The 25418-nt window shown below is 39.2% G+C and overlaps 1 long non-coding RNA gene across 1 annotated transcript in view; it reads right to left on the reverse strand.

Moving 5' to 3' along the window:
- Positions 1-936: 936 nt before the first annotated feature.
- LOC113482257 overlaps positions 937-25418 on the reverse strand; it is a 65562-nt gene continuing 41080 nt past the window's right edge. Inside the window, exons 2-3 of the long non-coding RNA XR_003398807.1 lie at positions 22788-22884; positions 937-1063 (exon numbers count right to left, since the gene is read on the reverse strand). This is a non-coding gene — a long non-coding RNA (uncharacterized LOC113482257). The remainder of the gene's footprint in view (positions 1064-22787; positions 22885-25418) is intronic.

Here is a 25418-nt window from a genome sequence, read left to right on the forward strand (position 1 = left end):
CAAGAAAATCTCTTACCTTATGAAAGAACAGTCTGGAATCCACCACTACGAAGGAATCTTAGAGAAGTATTCTTTCCTGGGGCTCCAACAGCTAAGTGAAGTTAAGCTGGGCTTGAGCTGTTTATTTCTTAGCAGCAAAAGCTGTCTTTTTTTAGTAATTATCAGATAATACAGATCTCACAGTATGGTCTTGTGTGTTTCGGAAACTGATGTTTTAATCAGAGCTGTAGAATTCTTGGGAATGATTTGGGAGAAAAAAAGGTATTCACTTCCAGCACCCTCTGCTCCTGCACCTCCTTTGTGCAATCTATCATTAGTGTAAATTGTTACCTTGAAACAAGTGGATAGTTTGAGTTGTACAGCTTGAAGAGTTTCTCTAGATCCATATTAAAGCTAACAAACAAGATGAGCAGGCTGAGTAGGCTTTCTGTGACGATTTGCATGATGGATTTCTGAGCCTTGGTACACTGGCTTGCAAACCGACTGCTCCTTCTTTGCTTCTCTGACATGGAAATGTAACCTGAACTCTTGTCTCCATGCATCTGGGACATGGACTTCTACTTGTGATTCAAGCTAATCAGAATGCAAATTGGGTCCTATGGCCCAGTGATACCTCAGCCCACCTCTACATGAACAATGATTCTGTCAGAAATAATGATCTTAAACCAAAGTCCTGCTCTCCTGTGTGCATGTGAAAATCCAGGAGGCAATAGATTTATTTGGGCCTCCCAAACATAGTTTGTCTTGGCCTCATTACTGTATTTCTCTTTTTAATTAGTGTTTTAGGCAGTGCTATAGAAATGTGCTCTTGAACTCAAAATAAAAACTGATTCAGAGTTTGTCACATTTTCTGATGTGCTGGCATTTCCAGTGGGTATCTTTAATAGGAAGCTCTAAGACATCCCAGCATGTGAGGATTGCTGTTATATAGGTAGTTCATGGGAGACGTACCAAGATAGCGCAGTCAGATGTATAAAGCATACTCGGGGGAAGCCAGGTCACCTTGTAGTTTATGACTTCCCCAATGCTGAGAATATCTTGCCAGGGCTCTGAATATTATGACCTGGGAAAGGAAAGAGATCAGATCAAGAACATTTCAGCTGTTGGCCTTTTCCTACCAGTTGTGTTCCTGCACCTCTTGCCCCCATGGACTTGTATTTGCAAGTGCCTCAGCCTTGTGCCAGCACTGTGAGGGAAAGCATTGCACTCAGTGGCCAACCAGACACTCTTGAAGTGTATTGCTGTACACCCTGTGCTAGTCATACTCACCCTAGAGACTGCAAACAGCAGAGGTGTGTCTGGCAGTTTATCTGCAGTCAGATACCTTTGTCCAAAGAGTGCTCTATTTAGCCTTAATCTGCGCCTGCTTGCTGCTCCCCAGGAGAGCATCAGTGGTAGTCAGAAAGCACAGCTTTCTATTCCTCTGTCTTTAGTCATTTAAAAGTCAGAGGTGTGACTCTATAGAAAACAGTCAGAAATCATCCCGAGGGTCTCCTTGCAACCCTACCTTAATTGCCTCCTTCAGCTCAGTGTCTTTCCTTCTTTTACCTTGCTGTGCAGAAGAATCTCCTCTTACACTGCATTATTTAGTATCTCAAGAATGGGCACTGTGACTTCAAATGTTCTGAAGCCTCCAAGCCAATTTATCCTTGGATTATTTAAAGGAAACAGGGATTTCTCTGTGGTTCTGAGCAGTGAGGCTATAGGAGAAAGACAGATTTTTTGTGCTAATTTAGAGGTTTTTTGTGGGCTTTGTTTGTTGGTTGGCTTTTTGGTTTTTGTTTTATTTTTTAAATGCTACTGGAATCATAGATACCAAACTTTCATGGATAAAATGGGGATGTTAAGATTAATGAAGAACAAAAGAAAATCCTGTTCCTCTCACCTGGACTATGTTTCACACTTTTATCCCATCCTGGCTAGTGCCAGTAGGCCCACACAAGCAACTCCTCTTTGGCTATTCTATTCTTGGCTTAATCTGTAGGAATTACCATTTAACATATTAATTAGTGCCAGTGTTGTGTTACAATGAGGTGGGAAACCATGCAAGTCATTTGTGTGTATGCTAAGTGTGTTAGAGTGGGGTTTTAGGAGTATTATTCGATTAAACCTTAAATCCTGCAATACAAACCAACAAAATCCTCCTCCCTACTAGAATATTGAGTATCAGATTATTTTCAGGATAGAGTTCAGTTCAGCTGTCAAGAGATATATCCAGATCTCTTTCTCGGAAAAACTGTTGAAAATACAAATGTTCTTGTTAGTTTTAATTGGTTTCTAATTTCCAGATGAGCTAGAAATGTATGAGAAGAACATTTGGAATCATATTTGTGTACATCATCAAATAAGAAGATAGATACAGTGCTGAGAGGGAAATTTAAGTCGATTCAGTATAACTTCAATTTAAACAGCAATATCTTCTCTTCTGTTCTTGAAGTGCATGCATGTCTGACAATCTTGTCTTTTTTTGGTACCAAATTATAAAGTGTGCATTTCTATTATTGATCTGTGAACCTAATTAGACAAGAAAGCGTTCAACTAGATGTCACGATTTTAATGGCTGTGAATGTTTTTCTTGGGGTGCAAGTGACTTGTTCCTGACTTTTGGTATGAAATGATGCACTGGGAGGTTTCAGAAGCTTCACAGAGCACAAATTTGGTAGGATATAAATACCAGTAGACTCCACAGTATCAAAGATTAATGATACTTAGTTTTCATTTGTTCTGTAGACAGGAAAAACTTCTCATTTAAATTTAACCAGGTGAGAGAATCTTTTTGGCACTTGATGAGACATCTTGTACAAGTCACTGAAAAAAAAAAAGTCGTGTAGTCTATTGACTTAAACTTTTGAATGTTTTTACTGTACTTTAAGGAATTTTTGTGCTGATGTACCTTGCATTGATCTACTAATTCAAAGGATATGAAATTGAAAGCTCAGAGTTCAGGATGATATGGTTAGCAAAGAATCTTTAGACACAATGGGTTCTAAATAGCATGTTTATCTCTAGAAGCTGAAATAGTTTACAAAACCAGTAATTTTTAAGGCTGGTCAGAAACACCCCAAACCTTCTGGTTTATTATTTCTTTTTTCAAAAGAAAATTGGAAGATTGACCTTTTCTTTTGTATTAAACAGATCTGATTTCCATGGGGGAAACAAGTTTTTTATTGCCCATCATGTAAAAGATTATTTTTACCTCATGTTAACATCTTTCCATATTATCATATATCACATGTATAGGCACATAGAATCACATACATGATTTGCCCAGGGTAACCATGCAGGCAATTCTTTTATACTTGGTGCATTCTTACATTTTTACTTAGACAAAGGAGATAACTGTGTCAGCTGTAAGCTGGCATCAAGCTGTTTTGCTTGCGTACAGCAATAGGCTTTGGGAATTGTATTTGTGATGCCTCAACACCCTGTGACCTCAGATGGCAAAGGTTTGAGTGGTGCCACTTTGGGTAACGTATGAGAACTGTCGGGGTGCTAGAGTTAGAGCATGCTCATGGTTTTCCAGGTGCTGCAGTTTCAGAGTTCTCTGGCATTGCTGTGTCAACAAAGATTGTTATGACAGAAAGAACACTGTAGGTGGAATATCCTATTTCAGTCTTATTTGTTGTTTATTTATTTGTTTTGTTTTGGGAAGCGGAATTACACATCACAAAGCCAGAGTTCTGGGTTTATGGGTCATAGCCTACAGCCTTAGGCTGTCTGTAGTGGTTTGCTTCCCTCTCGTCTTTGGTCCCTGAGGAGGGCAGAACCAGGGTATGCTGTAAGAAAAGTGCACAAATGCTTTTTGAGTCAGAACAGTGAACTGATCAGGGGCAAGCTGCTTCTCTCATATTTTTAGTCTTCTGTTAAAAACATGGTGATACTGTGAGAGGACCTCACCATGGTCCAGTTTAGAGTGGAGGTCTAGGTGTATGTGCCTGAGTTCTATAGTCCTATAGGATTCTTATGGAGTCAGGGAAGGATTAAAAATACATTGTGTTTTTAAGGGACAAAAATGAAACTATTTGAAATACTGATTAGAAGAGACAAAGAAACTAAAGCCCCCAACATTTCCATCAAATTTCTGTTTTGCTTGGATGTTCATTGGTGTAGAAACTAATTGTTAGAGGCATCAATCTGGAGATATTTATGGGGTATCTTGCCACCATGTCTACAGTTCTTGATGAAAAAGCCTTATGATTTCTCTTCGTTTGATGGGTTTCAAAGGCTTGCTGCTTTGAAGTTAGTGGTATTGCACTTTTTCCCTCTACCAGTTTTTAGGCTCAAAAGTGTTTTCACAATGCATATGGATGAAGGTTTCATCCAGTCTGACTTCTGCAAGGGTGAAAAAGGCACAAGAGAAATTTGAAAAGTGACTCGGTTTTTAGTTTCCCTGTAAATCAGTCATTAGTCTTTGAAAGACTTGAAATGTTGTAAATTGCTACATTTTATATATTAACAAAAATGAAGTGAAAAAACCTTACAATTGTTAACTCTGCAAGTTATCTTAAGAAAGAAAGACCTGTGTTGCAAGGTGCTTATGCCAAACAGCTGAGAACATGCTCTTAAATGGAACGGATTGCTGTTTGCAGGCTGAGAAGTACCAAAGATATGCAGTTGTCACACTATTTAGAAATTCATAATAGCAATGCTAAGTCACAATGTATTTGAAAAAGTTTATGGTAACGTTATAGGAAATACTGTTTTCTTCTTGTATGTGATCAATTTTGTGAATGTTCCTGTAGTTCATCAGAGTGTAAAGTGTAGCTTCTGCATCACTAGAGGTGATCATAATTGTAATTAAGATGTATTACTGAATTTAAATATGAAAATCAACAACCATAATCAACAGAGCTATTATGGCACTGGTAAAATGGGTGGCCTGCTAACAGAGGCCATTATGCAGACTTATCCATGAGCTGCATATTATCCTTCAGCGTGCTTTGAGTATGGCTTTTTCATAGCTAAGAAGCTATAAAAAGCAATCTCGCCCCAAGAGATACCCCTGAAACCATTCAGAGTATCTCAAACTTGTCAGGATTGGATGTTTCAGCAAACTGAAAAATTTATCATTCACATCAGTCTGTTTGATCAAATGAAGTCTGTAAGTTTGTTGCTGGATTTAAATTGTCTGGGAGCCCAAGATTTAAAAAAGTTCCTGAACAGGAATGAGGAAGGAAAAAAAAAAAAAAGAGCCAGGTTAGCCTGACTCAATGGATTTTTATAAGTAAACCTATTTCTAGGCAATTGATTTTACATTATTCATTATTTGTTTTAGATTTGAATGGCAGGTAGGATATTATAAAAAATAATGAAACTATCCAAAGGTAGAAGTACAAATTATAGTTACATGTATATGGCTCAGAGAATGCTCTTATCCTTGACAATGAGCTTCATTCATTTTCAATACAGTGACGAAAAACAATAGCATTTCAAAACTCAATGTTTTGTTTAGTAACACTTTGTCTTATTTGTCTTGTTTTAAGGAAGGTAGAGCTCCTAAATTCTCCCATTGTTCTTATTATTTCCCTGATAAGGTGTGATTTCAGCTGAGATTTAGGAGGTCTGGAATAGCCAGCCTGGTAATTCGTTCTTGAAGAGAACAGTATCCCAGGTTTGTATGCAGCTCTGATTCACAATCTCCTTCCTGCTCATCACTTGTAAATCTTCATGTTCAGAAAGGATGTTTCTTTCCATTGCAAAATAGGTATGAATGAACTATCTGAAAAGTTTTCTGTGTGCCATTCTAGTAGACAAAAAAGTGATTCTGCACCTGATCCTACCTAATATTTGAAACCCATCACTATGACTTATTTCTGCTATCAGCACTCTTCCTTGAGAGAAGACAGTGACTTTGCTCCCAGACATATGTAAGAGGCAGGGCACAGAAATACCAGCCCAGGACTTCCCTGGGAACAAGCTTTTAATTCAAGTTGAGACTGTGCCCTGGCTTCTCCACACCTCAGGGTAAAAAATGGCCCAAGCTTTCTCTGGTCCTTGTTTCTTTCTTCCTCAGTTTAGCTGTTATGGCTGATATCTTCATAAAAGGGAGTCTGCATTAAAGCCCATGCTTTCACCCTACTTTTCCTTATTCGTTGTTTACTTTACAGTACCATTGGTCTTTGCACCATAACAAAATCATAGCTGCATATGGCTATTAATGGCTAAGATCCAAATAAACCTGTATATACACCAGGAAGGTCATAAATTCTGAAGTTTGAAGAAAAATGAATAATCCCATCTGCTTTATACTAGGCAGAACATGAACAGGGTAAGAGAATCTTGCCCCAGGAAGAATTATCTTTTTTCTTTTTTCTTTTTTTTTTTTTTTTCTTATATTAAGGATATTTTGATTGAAAAACATTGTTGCAGAAAAAAATTAAAAGGAACAGCTAAAGTTATGGAAAAGAAGTAAAGGAACAAGGCCATTCAACACATTAGAAGTTGGAATTAAATTATTTGTCTAGAAGATTCACCATAGGATTCAAAATTTGCTAGACATCACTCAAACTCATAGCGTCAGATTTGGTTTTCTGGCTAGGACTTGTCTCAGAAAGCCATGCTTTCGTGTCAGAACTTGTATGAGACGTCCTGCTTGTTTAGTTGGGTGAAAGACAGGAAAATAAAGGATACAGATGTTGGGAGAAGGGGGAGAGGTAATTTGCAGAGTTAGGTTTTTGTCAGTTTGGTTTTATAAGCAGTACAAATGGGAATGCAATAGTGAGAGTCTTGAATTAACTTCCATAGACTCTCTTGCAGGTTTGATTTTAGTTGTAGTGGACTTTTTAGCTCATGGCTGATGGAGAGAGAAGGGAGGAATGGAAGTGTAGTATTCAGGGATGACATCCTTGATTTCTTCTTCTGTGAAATGGAGCAGGGGGAACGAACTCTATTAAAGCACATCCAAGCAGAGAGACTTCCCAAACTGGGGTAAAAGCAGTTTGGACAATGCTGAAATCACCTTTTGTACCTTACTGATACAGAAAGGCATGTCACTTCCCAAACTTCTGATACTCAACCCAGGCTGCGGTCTGTGTGAATAGTATGCTGAACAGCTATTGTCAGACCATTTCTGCAAAAGTAACTATGATAGTTTAAGACTTTATTCCTTCCTCCATCTTCTCCTATCAGTACATTAACACTGTTCTGCTGTCAGCTGCTGCCCACGTAGTAAAGCTGAGGAAAGAGATTATGGGAGGGCTCGTTGTGCTCCTCTGTGCAAGGTCAGATAACTTGTCTGAAACTGCTGCAGTAATCTGTGCTAAATGATGTCTGTTAGCACCTGAGGACTGGCTTTTTTCCTGAAGCAAAAGCTTTGCTTTCTATAAGATTGGGTGCAGGTGGGGAAATGTCATCCAAAAAGGTAACTATTTGCAATCTACAAGCTGTGATACCCCCTCAGTATACACTGACCTTTAGGGAAGGTGGTGGAAGAACATCCAGACTTCCCATTATAGTAAACAAATGGCTCTGGTTCATCCTTTTTAGTGTCTATGATTTCTGCATACATACTGTCACCCAGGTCCACAGGCTACCAAAGGAGCATGTTTATGTTATGCACCTTGTTTGGCTTCATGAGTGGCCTTGATTTCATGGTTTAATCCAAAATTTGCTGGAATAAATGAATACATTTCCTTTAAGTTTCTTTGAATTTGGACCACAAGCTCATATAGGTGCTGAAAATGATGATGACAGATTTCTCTTGAACCTAGCAAAGTGGAGCTGACTAATCCCTGGTACCATTATCAAAGGAAAATAATCACAAAAAGCCATCTCTGTAGTAGAAATAGTGGCTCTTAAGGTGTTCTGAAGTCATGATATATTTCGATCATAAATGGCCGGGTAAAGTAAGGACTTACTATTAATGACCCATGAGGTCATGACAACCATGAGCAGGGCATGAGAGGGTTCCTGAGCCATGGACACTGTTCCGGAACAAATTAGAGAAGGGTGACAGAGGCTGTCTCTGAGCCTGTGGCAGCTTGTCTAAGCCATGGGGTCCATGGCTTCTGGACCATCAGCTCTTCTCACCCTTCCCTACTGCATCACTAACTCCCACTGCACTTCCCCAACAGTTCTGTGGCTTCCCTGTGGAGCCAGAGATATGCCAAAGTAAGGCACAGAGGAGGCAAGTCCTGACACTATGATGGGAACTATGAATTATATCTCTCTGCTTCACATCTGCAGCAAGGCCCTGTCTGCTTAATTTCCTTATCTTAAACCCATTACTTCTGAGGTGCCTATTAGGGTTCCCAAATGCCTGACCTCTCTATGTTCTCTGTTTATTCTGAGAGCCTCCACACCCCTGTCTCTGTGTTGAAGCTGTGGACAGCTGAAGCCAACTCAGTGCAGTTGCCAGATATTGGTCCCCTCCCTAAAACACAGAGGCACTAAAGTTTCTTGAAGGATCAATGCCAGGTAATTTTGTATCACTTTAATTAAAACTCATCTCTCTTTATATTGTTTATATTTTGTTTATATTGTTTGTTCTTGGAAATTGCAGAAATGTCTTCACTGAAGCTTTCTCAGTATTTTTTGCTTGAGCTAGAGACAAAGGTTGGGAAATTGCAGCCCAAGACTTCAAGTTTGGCAAAGTTAGAAGAAATCAAAGTTTGCTGTGATGTATCAGTCAAAGCCTAGTATTAGGCATTGCTATAATTTCTGAGAACAGGCAAACTGTTTAAAAAAAAATAAGAAATCAGAAGTCTGATAATTACATAAGGTTTGCTTATGTTGCCACTGAAACTCAAAGCAGTAGTTTCCACACTGCAGCTCTTTGGCCTTTGCATTCAATGCACATTTTTTGCATTGTACCTTGTATGATCATTTAGTGGAAGGTTTAAAATGTTTTTAACATTAACATATAGTGAATTTTAAATGCTTTTCTGAAGTTTTGTAGAGTTAAGCAAGGAGAATGTCTCTTGCCACCTGATATGTGCTGTTCCTGAAATGTGTGAGGCTGGCACTCCTGAAACTGTATTGAAAATTTTTACTTCTGAGGAATTTTGGCCACACTGAAATTAAGTCCCATAAAAACTGAATAACTCCTAAGTCTGCTGGTCACAAGAAGCCTTATGGGAGTGCTTGTTGTGTGTTGGTGCTCCTCCTTTGAGCAGAGCAACGTGTATGGCAGCACAGATTGACAGTGGCTGAAACTGCTGACTTGAAACTGGCAAACTGTCACCAAAAGGTGTCCTGATCACTTGTTCCTCTCACACTCTCTGTGCTGAATCTAATATTGATATGATTACCTAGAAAGCTAGATCAGGGGACTGATTTAACTGAAAACCTAAAAACCAGACAGTTAAAAAATTATTTCTTATCTGTCTGAACAACTTCAGTTGGAAGAAATGTATTGTGTCCTGATTAGAAAAAAAAAAAAAAAAAAAAAAAAAAAAAAAAAAAAAAAAAAGTAGAAAAGTCCTTCCCAGCTTTAGCTGTAGTGATGGATGAGTTTTCCCTTCTGTAGGTTTCTCTCTTGGGCTCTCACAACATTAACTTTCATAGTCAGGAATGTCACATTAGGACTTAAAATTGCTCAGGCTGAAGGGCTTCTTTTTTTTTTTTCTTTTTTTTCCCCCTCTTCAAAGACGTTACTTGTAGCTTCGTTCATGACAAATCCATGGAAACTCAGTCTAAATTTCTTTGTTACCCAGAGGTATATCTTAACCCTGCAATAAACACTGAATGATATGAATGATGTTTATATGATTCCAAATGAAGGAGGAACTGTTGTCAAGCCTTATGGACAAATTCTGTCATAAAATGGGGGAAGGGAGCTAGAATAACCAATGCGTGCAGGAATACTATGGGAATGAGAGGTGCTTGTTAGGTTTGAATATTATTAATCCTCGTATCCAAGGCTTATGAGACATCCTGTCCATGCCACACTGTAGTTTTTTGCCTCTGGTTTAATTAACCCTGATATAACTCTGACAACTTCATTAAAAGTGGATGAGAACAGTGTCTGAATTGTTCACAGAAGTGGTATTTTGAAAAGGGGCTTAAAAAAACCCAGAATCTGTGGCATGAATCTTAGAGGAAATAAACTGACTGGATATCTGAAAAGTATTGAAAAATTACTGCATTTAGATGTGTGTTAGTGATTGTCATGCACCCAATTTCAACATAGACTGGGGTTTGTTACAGCTTCATATTTGTCTTGACCACAAGAACTAAAATGGTTTGGCCTCTTCAACAGCAAATCTTGGAACTATCAGATGGGTTGATAATTAAGTAGAATCTTTTCTGATTTGTGTTCAAAGGGGCCATTCATTCCTGCAGTTTAAGTACTCTTGAAAAAGGCATTGCTTGTGCATATCATGTGTTCTTTTGCCCCCAGAGATCTTATCTCTCAAGGGTGTTTCTCTGGCAGGGTTTCCCAACAGAATAACACTACTGCTGCATCTCCTTATAACCCTTAGATGGACCACAGGGGAGAGTGACTGTAAGGATCTGAAAGAGTGAATGAAAGCAGAGGCAGAAGCATGACATGAGACCTGAATAACCCTTTTTCAGTGAGATTCAGAGAACTCCCTCGAGTCGATTCAGTTCTTGGAATGTAAGATCAAGTATGAGAGGAAAAAATCCACTCAATAATAACCTTTTACTCAGAGTCATCCTAGGCAAATTTTTAGTCAAGCATTGGCTAAACTAATCTGGCTTAACACTAATAATAAATTGTGCAAATTCCTGCGACCTTCATCATTCTTGTTTTGTATTAAATGTCATCTTGTTAGATGATGCATGAATGAATGGTACAATATGATAGATAGAGTGAATTATTGTCTGCTAATAGATTTTGTTAAAACCTGCCTCCTCTCTGGGTTGGTCCTTGAGAAAAATGCCCAACATTATTTCTTAGCAGGTCTTAAAAATCAAAATAATGTAGGACTTTCACAGGAGTTGAGAAAATAGCTTCTGCTTTTCCCTCAGTGTAAGATACTGCTTTTTTTTCCTTGCTTTCATTACTCTGTGTGTGTGGACACTTGGAGCGATGGACACAAACACATATGCTTGGCTTGGACCTGACTCTATAGGTCATGGTCATCAGAAAACTTTGAGAAAGGAAGGCAGACTGTTTTCTGGACTGTGTAAGGAATCCTCAAGATTAAGCAGGTTGTTTAAATTGAGAGAAGGTGAAAACAGATTTCTACCTACAACCCATTAGGGCCACCACTTCCCACCAAGGGTGTTTCTGTACTTCCTGCAAAGCCCTGCCCCAGGGAAACTGGAGGTCTTGGAAAAAGAGGAGGATCAAATAGGCTTTTTACTTTCCACAGAAAAGCCAAGCAGATCATGAGAAATCCTTAAACCACCGTTAAAACAAATGGACTAGAAGTGTGTTTGACTGTGAATTGACAGACTTGATGTTATTGAATTATAAATATATCTGTTTAATAACTTATAATAATTAGGGTGATACCTAGGCTGACATAATAATTTTGCCTATGAAATGTTTTTGTTCCCGAACACCTCCATCTTCAAGCTATCTGTTGACATATAACTGGGATTTTAAGTTTATGCTTCACTGGAAACTATTGATAAACATTTTTAATATGTTTCCATAGACTGTCAAATAATAAAAATTTTAATTGCCAGCAGTTTTCTTAAAAAAAAAAAAAACAAACTATCTTTAAGACTTCAGATTGTAGCGTATTATATTGTGATCCATTATCAGCCCAGCTCCTTTTTCTGGCCACAGTTATATAGATATAGCCAGATGATGTTTAAGATACCTAACTAAATTCCACAAGGCAACTAAAACTGGTTTCTGAGTCAGATTCTTCCTTATCAAGATGGACATGGTTTTGTAATGGGGTTGTGAGTCTCAGGATGAAGCCTTTGTGTATGTCCTTTTCCTTCATACACATGTGATATCTTTTATATACTTAGAGTCCTTCTCAATGGGTATTAGGAAATAAAGAATAACGAAGATGTCAAGTTTTCTGATGTCTCTTTCTCCCCCATCTGGCATTATTGTCTTATTGTCAACCAGTGTAACTCAAAGCAACCTCTAGGCTTGGTGAGCAGACTTGCTACATATAGTTCAGAAGGAAGAAAATCTACCTAATACTGAAGAACTCTTGATAGGAAGGCAACAACTTCAACTTCCACAACTGGGTAAAATACCTAATAAATGTTTCTGCATATCTAGAGCCAATTTTTTCAATGGACTCAAAAAGCCCTGAACACTATTAGTCTTCAGTAAATGGCACATTTTCATTCTTACAACTATATTTCTGTGAAAACCTTTTGATGTGTCATTAAGTAGCAACCCATTTTGCACAGAAACTGATGTTTCCTTCTCATCCTATTGCACTATAGAACTGTTTCAATCTATTTCCACTCAACTGCACTTTAATTGGATGTCACAGAAGGTAGGTAGAAGGCATGAGCATGTTCCATCTGAGAAATCCTTAGAAACTTTAGTTAAGTGCTGAAAACAGTGAAGGGAACAAAATGGTAGGCTCCACATTGACTTCAGTTTGTCTGGGTTAACAATATAAAATCAGGTAAATCTTGGTACATATGTGTCAACACCCTAGGGAAATGTCCGTATATTTTGATATACTGTCTTCTTGGCTTCAGTGTTGTTTATCTTCATTTTTTCCCAACTCCTTCTATCATTTTCTTTTAAAATACTGAAAATTGTTATTTGAGCACTTCAAGAAAGTATCAAGGAGATGTTATTTCTGGTGTATTTCTTCAGGCATGTACCTCTTGTATGATCTGAAGCTACAGTGCTGCAACCTGGAATATAAGCATAACGACAGATAGCTAGAACAGAACAGGCAATTATAATATGACAATTTGAAGGAATGGAATGCTATGCTGGTACTGCTGACATTAAGTTTTACTTATCAAACTCTACACTGAGCACCTTTTCTGTTTGCTTTCGATTCATATATAACAGTATAGTTGGTTGGGGAGGGGGGGGGGGTTAGTGTTTTTTCCCTCCAGAAACTTTTTTCTGTATTGACTTGATATGCTGCCAGTTCAAATTAAGTGCATCTATCACTAGAATGAAATTATGAGTAGTAGCCAAATTCTTTTAGTACATGGGACTATGCCAACCCTAAACAAGGACCAAAATCTCCTTTATCTTGAAGGCAATACGCTCTTGCTGATATTTTTCCTATGCAGATCATGAACCTTAGACTCAAAAATTGGGATTTCAATTTTATCTGGTTTTGGCAGGACTAAGGTTTATCAAGACTGTAGCAGGTGTTTTCTAAGGATGGTATACCTGGGATTGGTGTTGGGATGCCAGCAAGAACCTGCAGTTGTTTTTTTTCTCCCAAATGTTCAGCAAATCTAAACCAGATATATCTACGTTCAGGGTAACCTGAAGCCCATCTCATATAGCAGTGCATGACTTTCCATGAACACTATGCGTCTGGGACTCTCTCAATGAGAGTTTAATTCAAACAATGATTCCAAAGATGAAGAACATCTAAAAATCAAATAAATGTTCACATGGGGTGTGGAGAAGGCTGAGGTACTCAATGACGTTTTTGCATCAGTCTTCACTGGCAAGGGCTCCAAGCCACGCTGCTCAAGACACAGAAGGCAAAGGTGGGGACTGGGAGAGTAAAGAACTGCCCACTGTAGGAGAAGATCAGGTTCAAGACCATCTAAGAAGCCTGAAGTTGCACACATCCATGGGATCTGATGAGATGCATCTGTGGGTCCTGAGGGAAATGGTGGATGAAGTGGTGGAGACACTATATCATATTTGAGAAGTCATGGCATACCAGGGAAGTTCCTGCTGACTGGAAAATGGGAAAGTTAACCCCTATTTTTAAAGAGGGGAAAAAAGGAAGACCCAGGTGGCTACAGACCTGTCAGTCTCACCTTTTTCCCTGCCAACATCATGGAGCAGATCCTCCTGGAAACTATGCTATAGCACAGGGAAAATAAGGAGGTGATTTGTGACAGCCAACATGCCCTCACTAAGAGCAAATTGTGTCTGACTAATTTGGTGGCCTTCTATGATGGGATTACACTCTTGGTAGATAAGGGAAGAGCAACTGACATCAGCTACCTGGACTTGTGCAAAGCATTTGACACTGTCCCACATGACATCCTTGTCTCTAAGTTGGAGAGACATGGATTTAATGGAAGGATCACTCAGTGGATAAGGAATTGGCTGGATGGTCTCACCCAAAGAGTTGTGGTCAACAGCTCAATGTCCAAGTGAAGAGCAGTGACAAGTGGTGTTCCTCAGGGGTCGTTATTGGGACCAGTGATTTTTAACGTCTTTGTTGGTGACATGATTAATTGCAACCTCAGCAAGTTTGCCAACAACACCAAGCTGTGTGGTTCAGTCGGCACACTGGAAGGAAGGGCTGCCATCCAGAGGGACCTTTAGAGGCTTGAGAAGTGAGCTTGTGCAAAGCTCATCAAACTCAACAAGGCCAAATGTAAAGTCCTGCACATGGGTGAGACAATCCCAAGCACAAATACAGGCTGGGTGATTAGTGGATTGAGAGCAGCCCTGCGGAGAAGGACTTGGGGGTAATAGTGAAAGAAAAACTGACTATGAGCCACCAATGTGTGCTTGCAGCCCAGAAAGCCAACCATGTCCTGGGCTGCATCAAGAGAAGTGTGGCTAGCCAGTCGAGGGAGGTGATTCTCCCCCTCTACTTCGCTCTCGTGAGACTCCACCGGGAGTACTACATTCAGCTCTGGGGCCCCCAGCATCAGAAGGACACGGACCTGCTTGATTGGGTCCAGAGGAGGCCACAAAGATGATCAGGGGGCTGGAGCACCTCCCCTGTGAGGACAGGCTGAGAGAGTTGGGGTTGTCCAGCCTAGAGGTGAGAAGGCTTCAGGGAGATCTAGTGGCCTTCCAGTACTTAAAGGGGGCCCACAGGAAAGATGGGGCAGGACTCTTTATCAGGGATTTTAGTAATAGGACAACGGGTGACTGTTTTAAACTAAAAGAGGGTTGATTTAGATTAGATAGAAGAACTAAATTCTTTACTGTGAGGGTGGTGAGACATAGAAACAGGTTGACCAGAGAAGCTGGGGATACCCTCACCCTGTCAGTGTTCAAGGCCAGGTTGGATGGGGCTTTGAGCAAATTGGTCTGGTGGAAGGTGTCCCTGCCCATGGCAGGGAGATTGGAACTAGATGATCTTCCAGCTCAAACTGTTCTATGATTCTATGATCCTGAGGTCTAGCACTAATAATCATTATGTAAACAAGCAGGATTTTGGAAAATGTGTCATGTTGATGTATAGCAAATAAACTTCATCTTGACATTTTGCAAAGTTTAGGATTTCCTAATATTAAACAGACAAGCATAGCTTTAACCGAAACACTGTAGATTTAAAGGGTGTATAAAAAACCCCAGCCAGTCCCAGACTTTTTACACTCTTTCATAATTAAAGGATGTGAGGTCACATGGAGCTAATCATGGGTAAATTTCAAGCAAATGAAATGAAATATTTCTTCACAAAGCACTTAAATTATTCTGGAGGTCAGAATCAAACAGTGTAGCAGCACTTTTAAAAAGCACCAGCTAACTTTTATGATCATCCATAAAATTTTTAGCTTTACCTTCTAGATTGGGTTAGTCTGTGTTCATGCCTCAGGGCATTAGCTGATCACCAAATGACCAAAAAGAATTTTTCTTTTCTGTTTGCAAAGCCCCATACAATTACTCAAATGCTATTTTTTACCCTTTGCTGTCTTCTAAATAACAGCTATAAGGAGGTGCTAGAAACAGCATATTGTGTGATGGATAATTGCTAAAAATCTGATAAAGCAGCTTCTCTATTTTTTTTGACTGTGCCAGAATTTGACTTTATTTATAGCAATGGTTTGTGGCAACAATAGAGACCAAAACAATTATGTTTTGTAATAAGATAGAATGATGCATGTAGCCATCTATTTTACTTCAAACTATTTTCAGAGTATATTTTTTAAGATTACATTAAATATATATCTGCAGGTGTTTTAATTCAAAAATTATGTCTATGTATTTCACATTTGACTGATATCAAACATCTGATGTTCTGATAAAATGGTATTAAAGTGTATGTTGCTGTATCATACAGACAATTTTAAGCTAATTCTTGTATTTCTTCTCTACTTTTTCATTCTCTTATTCTCAACTTTATTAGGATAAACTTCTTCCGGTTTAATAGAATGACAACACAATGCTCTTTGGTCACATCATTAAAGAAAGCTTAAAGGCCTTTCCCATTTTAAGAAGCCATGAAACCTTTAGTTCTTCCAAAACTGCTGTCCCTTTGAAAACCAGCTTTAAGTCCTCTTCTTATCCCCTCACAGTATGTGATCCTACTCTATCTGTAGGACTATGGTATAGTGTTGTCAAAGATACTTTGTGTTATCAGGGCAATCCTACAATGAAGCTGAAGTTCAGAAATTGTATATAAAATCTGGTTTGGAAATATATGAAGCTGGATGAATAGAAACTAGCCTGTTTTACCTGGTACACATCATCCTCTGATATGTTCACAGGTTCACTAAAATGCAGACCACTTCACAGTGTGAATATCTGCTAGGCTAAAGTCAAAGAAGATCCTAAGCTGAAATGCAGTGTCCTCAAAGCTGTGAAACAGGAGGCAGGTGCCCAAGCCTTGTTCTCAAGTGTGTCGTCAATAATAGTAAAGAAGAATTATCAGAATCAGTTTCCAGAAATATTTACAACCATACAATACTTTGTGCAAAAAACCCTCTATGCAAACTAACCAACCAACCAACCACCAAACCAAAACCAAACAAACCCCTAAGATCCCATAAAAAGACCATGGAAGTACTGTCAACTGGTAGTAGTTGTCAGCCGTGAAAAGAGTGGCAACTACTGGTGAAACTGTAGTTACCTTCTTGGAAAGGATGTAGCAATATCATCAGGCCCAGTCAGCATGGGTTTATGAAAGGCAGGACCTGCCTGACAAACCTGATCTCCTTCTACAGCAGGGTGACCTGCTTATTGGATGAGGGAAAGGCTGTGCATGTTGTCTGCCTTGACATTGGTAAGGCCTCTGACACTGTTTCCCACAGCATTCTCCTGGCAAAACTGGCTGCTCATGGCTTGGATGGTTATATGCTTTGCTGGGTAAAAACTCACTGGATGGCTGGGCCCAAAGAGTTGTGGTGAACGGAGCTAAATCCAGTTGGTGGCCGGTCACAAGTGGTGTCCCCCAGGGCTGGGTTTTGGGGCCACTCCTGTTCAATATCTTTACTGATGATCTAGACGAGGAGATCAAGTGCACCCTCAGTCAGTTTGCAGATGACACCCAGTTGGGTGGGAGTGTTGATCTGCTCGAGGGTAGGGAGGCTCTGCAGAGAGACCTGGACAGGCTGGAGCCATGGGTTGAGGCCAACTGGAGGAGTTTCAATAAGGGCAAATGCCGGGGGCTGCCCTTGGGCCACAACAACCCCCAGCAGCGCTACAGGCTTGGGGAGGAGTGGCTGGAGAGTTGCCAGTCAGAGAGGGACCTGGGGGGGTGACTGACAGCCGGCTGAAGAGGAGCCAGCAGTGTGCCCAGGGGGCCAAGAAGGCCAATGGCATCCTGGCTTGTGTCAGCAATAGCGTGGCCAGCAGGGACAGGGAAGGGATCTGACCCCTGTACTCGGCACTGGTGAGGCCGCACCTCGATTCCTGGGTTCAGTTTTGGGCCCCTCACTCCAAAAAGGACATTGAATGACTCGAGCGTGTCCAGAGAAGGGCAACAGAGCTGGTGCAGGGTCTGGAGCACAGGTCGTACAGGGAGCGGCTGAGGGAACTGGGGGTGTTTAGTCTGGAGAAGAGGAGGCTGAGGGGAGACCTCATCGCCCTCTACAGCTGCCTGAAAGGAGGCTGCAGAGAGCTGGGGATGAGTGATAGTACAAGAGGTAATGACCTCGGGTTGCACCAGGGAAGGTTTAGACTCGATATTAGGAAGCATTTCTTTTCAGAACGGGTTGTCAGGCGTTGGAATGGGCTGCCCTAAGAAGCGGTGGAATCCCCATCCCTGGAGGTGTTTAAGAGTTGGGCTGACATAGCACTTAGGGATATGGTGTAGTTGGAACTGTCAGTGGTAGGTTAACCCAGATGATTCTGTGAATATCCAAGACACCTTCATCATTGTACGGCTGTAACCAGGAAAAGAGGAACTGTTTTCAGTGTTAAGACACTTAAACACAAATTAACCACATTTTGCTTAGTTCTAACAATGTCCTGGTGTTCAACAACAATCTGCTACAATTCCAGTGGGGCCGTAACTAATTCCACCAGAGTCTCTGGAGTAAACTTAACTTTGGGCTCTTACTTGTTGTCTGTATCGTGATGTCCATATGTGAAAAAAATACACTCTTTCCTGACTGCGATGCATTCAGCTGCCTGTTTTGAGAATGATGACTTTCCATTGTAGAGGTGGCCTGGATTTGTTCCTGCAGTAGAGGCAATAATGGATGTCGAAAAAAAGGGAAAAAAAAAGCAGTGAAGAAGGGGAAAACATTGAGATGCAATGAAAGCAATATGCTGAGAAGGTTGGAGAGAGCTGTTTTGTTTCATAGCTTTAATTGTAAATCTGCAGGAGTGCTGGGTAAGTGTGAAAAACATGACCCACTGAGTTTGAGACTGAGCGGTAGCCTGTTTTGGGCCTGCTGTTTAAAAACTTGTAGGAAAACATTATATTGCGAGTTCCTCATATCTAATTCTGCAGTTAGGTGGGAGACCAGGAAAAGGGGATCAACAGCATGAAAAGATCCTCATCTTTTTGTCTTCTGTAGGCATAGTTGTTTGATCATGCCAGAGCTTTGAGACCAAATAGTCTGCAAATTGCTTTCTCATTTCAGATGTTTCCATTGCTACTAAACAAATAGCTTTATTTTAAAGCTTTTAAGTGATCCTCCCAAGCATTTTCCCTTCTTATCCTGTTTCTCTTCCTTCCTCCAGCATTTTCACTGTTTCTGCCATTCATCTAAATTTATTTTTTCTTTGATATTAATGAACTCAACTTCAGCAGCAGAGTTCACAGAAAACATCCCCTCCTTCTCTATGCAAGACATCACGTAAAAGTGGTTTAAGGGAAGGAAGGAGATAAAAAAATAAAATCTCCTTTGTAAATCAGGCCCTCTGGCCAAATTCAGCTGTGATACAGGGAGTAACACCTAGTCATCTCTTGGAAGGAACTGTGTGTCTGGAATTGACCTACCTTCTTTCTGAGATGTAAAAAAGATGTCTAAACTGAATTTAAATTCTTCCCGGGAGGAGCAGAATCCTGTGGAAATCCCATGGATGAGGAAGAACATGACAGACTATGTCAGAGTGAGGGTTTCTAATGGCTGAAGGGTTTCAACACTTGTGCTGGGTGCCCAGTTCCTCCTTGGCCGCTCATGTTCTTGTAATCAAGTTCCTCCATCTGCATGCCCATGTGTTTCTGCTCCCACTCATATTTCAATACTGTATTATGACAAACACTTGGAAAAAGATTGGGTGTGAGTGAGATGGTCTTATGTCTGGCTTGAATGCAACTGTTAGTTCTATTGTAACTACCATTATTTTCATTATCAATGTGCCTAAGAGACACCCAGTGTCCATATTTGTTTTATGTATGTTTAGATATTCACTTCAGTTTTCTTCTGATATTATTGTTTTTTTGACCACAGGATAATTTTCCAGTCCCTGATGAAAACAAGCAAAAAGTATCCCAGATTTGCATGGGCAGGTATTCATGTGGGAGCTAGAATTATGAGAAGAAAAAGAAAGAAGGAAGTGTCAGAAATCAGAGTAGGGAAACCTTTTCTAGTTTTGTCATTGTCTTGTGTTATGTTGTTTAAATTAACATTCACAGTGAACAGGCAGAGGTCCTTGAAGACAGGAGTGTGACAAACATTTATATCTGTAGGTAATAAGGTCATTTTCACTGAAACATCCCTCCCCTAGGTTTGGGCTGAATGCATCTGAGGCATGAAAGGAAACCGGCAGCATTTTCTGGAAATTCTTCACTGACTTAGATTTTTATTTTTTTTTAACTTTCTAGATGGTTGAATTATTCTAAATATTCTGTATAACTGATTTCTGAAATTGGGGGGGGGGGAAAGTGATCTCAGAACACTTTGTATATGCTTAAGATTTTTCTTCTTCCACTGCTAGAATTACTGCATGAAATCCAGATGGGTGATTCTGTTATATGAGACATCAAAATAAATAGTGTGAACAATCTCTTGCAGCTTTAAACATCTATGAATCAAAGTCTATTTGCTCTCTTCATTGTTATATTCCTACATCTCAATTAATGAGATCTCTGAACAACAGCCTGGGAGTAAGAGAATTTAATATAGTATATAAATTGAAAAAGTTGAAAGAAAAAAAAACTGAAAGGGAGAAAAAAGGGACTGTCTTAATCTCCTAGACTGTTAATGCATTTTCTCTCTAACTTCTTCAGGCATTTGTGTTGAGATCAGTTATGCTTCATTTTAAAGTGCAGGTTTCCTCATATTTTGCGTTTCTTTCTGGTTAACACTTTACCTTTTCTTGACTCGTTAACTATGTCCTGAGTGTCCTTCTTTTTTCATACTGTCATGAAAAGAATGGAGTGGACTGTTTGCTCATAAGATATTAACTCTAGAAATTAACTCAAGAATTTATCTGAGGGTGTACTGCAAGTTTAAGAACATAGCAAAAATCAACCTGGGCTCCTTCCTTGGATGTATAGGAGTAAACTAGAAGGAACAGCATCCCCATCAACTAGCAATAAGATGGAAAGGAAGATTGTAGGTGATTGATGTTGGGAACCACAGATATATGTCACGATGGCCACACATACTGGCTATATTTGGTGGTAGACAGGGTTTCCATTCTTTCCAGTTTAACTTAATATTTTGCTTTCATGTGCAAACATTCTGTAGAAACTCTCACTTCTAAAACTACATAATGTTGGCATGAAGGGCTCTGCCTGCCTGAGTGCTGTATCATTTTCTGTTACTCTTCTGTGTAAGAGAAGGTCTCTCCCTGCTCAAAAAAAAAAAATCATAGCTATTACTGCACTAGAGTTTACTGATTCCTGATGAGAGAGAGTCAGGACTTAACTGTGTTAATGTAATATCTTTCCTTTACCTCTTTGGAAAATCCACAAGCTAAATGTGGTGAGTTAATGGAAGTTGTTTCATTTATTGGAGTGTGATGGGAATGTGGAAGCCTGTCATCTTAGGAAAAGAAACCTTTTATGACTGAACTATAGGGCTGACAGTTCCCCGGCCCCTTTAATAACTTTCAAATTTATTAGCCAATTTCAATAAAATTGAGCAGAGGTCTACAAGACAGTGACTTTCTACCAATTTTGTGAAAATCAGGTTCTAGGAAGACAAGGGATACCTACAGAGAGAGGGTACAGAAAAGTCGACTCTTAATGACTCTTGTTTGCTCGGTAGGAATGACCAATGTACCAGTCAAAAAGCAAAATCTCAAGATGAGCCACAGCAAACTGGGTTTATTTCTCAGCTAAGGATGTGGGGGAGAGCTGGGGATACTGAGGAGGTGGAGTCCGGACATGTTACTGGAATCTGAGGTATTGTCAGGGGTTGTTTAGTGACAGAAGTGTGAGAAGTGTTATCCTCAAGTTTTTCTGCATACTTCTTTATGCAGAAGAACTTGAGGATAACACTTGAGGTGAGTGGATGTAAACCACAGAAGTTTAGGAAAAAAAAACTTCCCTGTGACAAATGTGATGAAATATATTTCTGGTTTATCATCATCTTTTGTTTATCATTTTCGCTTCAAGCCATGAGGTTTAGCTTTTATGGGTCAGTGTGAATCACATTGCTTTTATTTCCAGATTGTTTTTCAGTAAACAGTTACAGACAATATGAGAAAACAGTAATAAAAAAAATAGAGAAAACTGGAGGTATAGAAAAACTTAGGGGATTTGGTATATAATTCATGTGGATGTGTTTTTATGACAGTTTTTTTGCACTTTTAAACATTTTCTGATGTTCAGTGGCTTACAATGGGGCAAGTTTTTAATTAAGATTTCTATCTATAATATTTCCATTGTAAACTACTTTAGTTTTCAGCTTCTGTGTATAGTGTTATTAAATTTCAGAAACAATATTGTAAGTTGATGTGACCACCATTTCTAGGACTGAATAAATGAGAGGCTGCTTGTGAAATGCTGTGATGCTTTCAAATCTGCTAGAGATGTGCTGAAAATGAAAACAATAGATGCCAAAGCTTTTTTTTTCTAATGCATTTTAAGCAGCTATAATTTCAGATTGTTACTGTATATCTGGAAGAAAGGAGAAATGTGGCTTCAGATTTCAGCACCACCCAAAACGACAACAGGATAATTGTTATTATAGCTTAGCCAATGTTCAAGCCATCCAAAAAAAGTCATTATGAACAACCGTCTCTTAAGTGGTCTGTGTTCTTCAACTTTTTCCCTTACACTCATTTGTTTTATTTGATTCTCTTGATGGTCTTGTATTTTTCTCTCTGTGTGCCCATTTCTTTATCTCGTTCATATTTTCCATAGGTTTCATATCACCTCTGTCCATCTTTCCCTTTTTTGGCTGCTCCCTTCCAATAAAAATTATACTCAGTTGAAGCTTTGAATCCCTGGTACAACAAATCAAGTTTTAAGAAAATACTGAAAGCTCACCCAAGAAAAGCAAATAAATAGGCTGTAAACTGTTGTTTTGTTGGCTTGGATATATTTTGTTGTGGCATGCTAAATTCTATGAAATTTTTGTTAAGATTTCTGAAGCACAGGAGGGAACTTATCAAAAATAAGAGTGAGTGTATATGCTGTGGGAATTGTTTGTCCACTCACCTGCTTTGATCAGGGATGTGATTCTGTATATAGTTGCAAGTAATCACAGAGCTGACTTCTTGGCATCTGTGGAGGCTTCCTTCTGTGTTTCTTTGTTCTGTTAAAAAAAAAATAAAATTCAGCTTGCTCAAAATCTGTTGAAAGTAAGTGTCACAAATTAAAGTTTCCTCATGAAATGTAACTGGTTTCAAAGTAAGCCTAACTGGAACCAGGTACTGCCTTAGCTCAAAAAGAAAATCTCTTTTTACCCACACAGAGGTATCTTATTGTTAGCACATAACAACATTGCTACACTGGTAGCAACGGAGGTAATCACAAATTTTCACCCAAGAAATCAATAAAAATCTTTTAAATCAACTATTGTGTGTTAACAAATAGCCTCAGTAGCCTATTATCACCCATTGACATCTATGTTTAAGAAGAAAACACACTTTCTGAATATTTTCCTGTGAATAGCTATGTCTAGGTTCTTCCTGAAAGGTAGGCAATAAATCCTTCTAATTGGCAGTCTGCAAGCATTTGATTTCTGCATACTCAGCCCAACCCTGCCCATGGAAGGTGAATGCAAAACTATGTGCTAATGAATCAAACACACGTTCAGCTCTTCTAAAAATTTGCATAGTGGTAATGTTGGAATAAGTGATAAATTCCAAATGAGATTCAATGAGACTGAATCAGCCTTTCTGAGAATTATTTATCTGTCTTTTTCTCCTTGGAAAGTATCCTAGAGCAAACTGTTTATTCTTTTTTTTCATTACATTTGTTTGGATTTAATGCAGGAATCAGCAGGCTTGATCAGACTCAAGTTCCAGACTGGCCAATATCTTATCTTCAGCATTTACCAGTGACATATGGTTCAGAATAAGGTGAGAGAGGTCCGTAAGAGGCAGTCATAGGACTCTTTCTCCCCATTTTACAGTGGGGGTTCACTCAAGCTACAAATCACTGAGGTTAATGTTGTTACCTCTAATTATATATTCTGGGATGTTCTTCACATAAAGGTGTTCTCCACAACAATAGGACTCATGGAAATCCCTACATAAATGTAGAGATTTAGATACTGTCTTCAAGCTTGTGTAGACCCTTTTTCTGGTTGATGGAGGTAGATGGGTACTTGTAGGATGCAGTTTATCCCGCTTTAAGGCAGACATCCAAAAGACCTGCCTGATGTCTAGGGACAGACATTCAGTGAACTGTGTCTTAGATATGTCCACTTCTTTCTACTGATTGCAAAAGGAACCTGGAAAACTAGCTCAGAGGTAGACAGCTACAGTTATGTAAGACTAGTCTTGTTCATGTTGTATTGGCAGCTTGAAATATGTAGGTGGGAAATATCAGAGGTGAGGCATGGTGTTGTTTCTTTCTACCTTAAACCATATTTTATCCTGTACAGGTCTTATGAAATGCTGTTAGGTCAAGAGTCAGTTGAAGCAACATGGTAAGATCATGGAAGATCTCCAGGGTTTGGTGCAATGGCACAATAACAGTGGGTATTGATATGTGGAAAAAGGCCCAGCTCTTGATGAACACAGAACTGCAGCTTCTCCTATTAGTAGGTTCAGTATCTGCTCTGTGTGGATGCCAAACAAAAATAAAGCAAAAGAGATATGAGAGGCAGAACACAAAGCATGAAAGATCATGAAAGTGTGCTGAGGAAAACAGGTACCTAGCTATCAGTGAGGAGGAGAGATATCTAAAGACAATGGAAAAAGCAGTGCCTGGAGATGAACACCAAGAAATAAAGCTCAAACATAGCAAATGCACAGGTCTGTGTGGAAAGACAAGCTGGGTTTCTGATGAGGAGAGAAATGTCTGTCTTCTTTATGCAATATATATAGCTTAGCCTCTTATCACACCCTTCCATCCCCTTCTTTGGAGGGGAATTCTTCAATGGCAAGTTACCAGACTACAGCTGGCTTCTAGGACTGGAAGACTCACACTTCCACATGCTCAGGATTGAAGAGAAGGTTATTCCTCTCCTTTCCCTTATTTCTTCTGTTTCAGAGCTTGCATGTGACTGCAAAGAATGTATTTATATGGTTCTTTCAATGCTTTTCCGATTTTACTTACTAGCTTTATTTAAAATCCGTGTTCTGAAAACTTGGAATGAGAATCCACTCTGATACATATACATTTAAAATAGTCTTAGGAGTCTTTTTTTTTTTTTTTTTTTTTTTTTTTTTTTTCTTTTCTTGCTTTGAAAGATGCTGTCAACATGCAGTTATTGCAAAAGAAAAAGAAAAAAGATACCTCAGACTTTGTACAGAGAAAGACTTGCTAGATACTTTATGTAATGCTTCATCTCTGCCTGTATATGCAGAATTCAACAAACTTTAAGAAGCTGCATTTTGGTATCATTTTTTAATGGGACGTGTCCAAATAAGAAGATAATTTATCCTTTCAATATGTCTCTTCTCTCTCATGTATTTTCCATTTTGGTTTAGTTTTCCATTCATCATGTGGCACTGGTGCACATTGTATTAGGATATTTGATCAAACTGTCAAAAAGCTGACAGGTTGGGGTTTTTTTCCCCCTAAGGATATGCATTTTTGAAATAGTAATTAATTCAACCAACTAGAAGGAAGTAATTAGTGGCTTATTTTCTTGTGCTTGGTGCAGGTTTTAATATG

The sequence above is a fragment of the Athene cunicularia genome, assembly GCF_003259725.1.
Source record: "Athene cunicularia isolate RWA chromosome 7 unlocalized genomic scaffold, athCun1 chr7_part1, whole genome shotgun sequence".
In the NCBI taxonomy this organism is placed as follows: domain Eukaryota; kingdom Metazoa; phylum Chordata; class Aves; order Strigiformes; family Strigidae; genus Athene; species Athene cunicularia.